The 1,216-nt window shown below is 41.9% G+C and overlaps 1 protein-coding gene across 1 annotated transcript in view; it reads right to left on the bottom strand.

The window, feature by feature from the left end:
* The window catches only part of LOC115277422 (laminin subunit alpha-3-like), a 154,939-nt gene that overhangs the window by 150,407 nt on the left and 3,316 nt on the right, over nt 1-1,216 (bottom strand). The gene's annotated exons all lie outside the window — the stretch shown is intronic.

Consider the following 1,216-nt stretch of genomic DNA (forward strand, 5'->3'; position numbering starts at 1 on the left):
ACAGATATAAAAACACCAAGCATTTAAAATATTTCTAGGGGCATCTCGGTGTCTCAGTCAGTTAAGTGTCCAGGTCGTGATTCCCGAGTCAAGGGATGGAGCCCCCACATTGAGCTGAGCATGGAGCCTGCTTAAGGTTCTCTGTCTCCTGTCTGCCCCTCTCCCCCACTCGTGCTCTTTCTCTCTCTCTCTCTAAAATGATTTTTTAAAAAAATATTTCTATATCACATATGAGCTCTAGCAGTGCCTATGACCCAGCCGGTACACTGGACTCAGTTTGGTAAGTAGTGAATTATAAAAGCATTACAATTCTAACTGATGCATTTTAATGCATATTACAGACTAACACATTTTGGAGCTTCCTCAAATTAAAAGTAAATCAAAAGATGATCTGAGGGGCCCCTGAGTGGCTAAGTTAAACGTCTGACTTCGGCTCAGGTCAGGATCTCGTGGTTCTTGACTTTGAGCCCCGCATTGGGCTCTGTGCTGAGAGCTCAGAGCCTGGAGTCTGCTTCGGATTCTGTGTCTCCCTCTTTCTCTGTCCCTCCCCTGCTAGCACTCTGTCTCTCTCTCTCTCTCAAAAATTATAAATAAAGGTGTAATATACAATAGAATACTACATGGCAATGAGAAAGAATGAAATCTGGCCATTCATGGCTACATGGATGGAACTTGAAGGAGTCATGCTAAGTGAAATAAGTCAGGCAGAGAAGGACAGATACCATATGTTTTCACTCATAAGTGGAACAGGAGAAACTTAACAGAGGACCATGGGGGAAGGGAAGGGGGAAAATAGTTGGGGAAAGGGAGGGAGGCAAACCATGAGAGACTCTTGAATACTGAGAACAAACTGAGGGCTGATGGAGGAGAAGAGAAGAGGAAGGGGGGTGATGGGCATGGAGGAGGGCACTTGTGGGGATGAACCCTGGGTGTGATATGGAAATCAACTTGACAATAAACTATAAAAGGAAACAATTATAAATTAAGGTTTAAAAAATTATAAATTAAAATTAAAATAAGATCTGAAACCACATTGCTTAAAAGGCCATTGCTCTTGTTCAAAGTTCATATGTGATCATGTTTATTTTTTTCAAAAACAGAAGAATAAAGCTTATTTAAACTTTTAATTCCAGAGCCCTAGTGTTTCATTCTTGCTGTAGGTTACTGTGAGGGCATTGCCACCATGGGCCCCTGCACATAAGCTTCATGTAGATCA

The sequence above is a fragment of the Suricata suricatta genome, chromosome 14, assembly GCF_006229205.1.
Source record: "Suricata suricatta isolate VVHF042 chromosome 14, meerkat_22Aug2017_6uvM2_HiC, whole genome shotgun sequence".
Classification (NCBI taxonomy): domain Eukaryota; kingdom Metazoa; phylum Chordata; class Mammalia; order Carnivora; family Herpestidae; genus Suricata; species Suricata suricatta.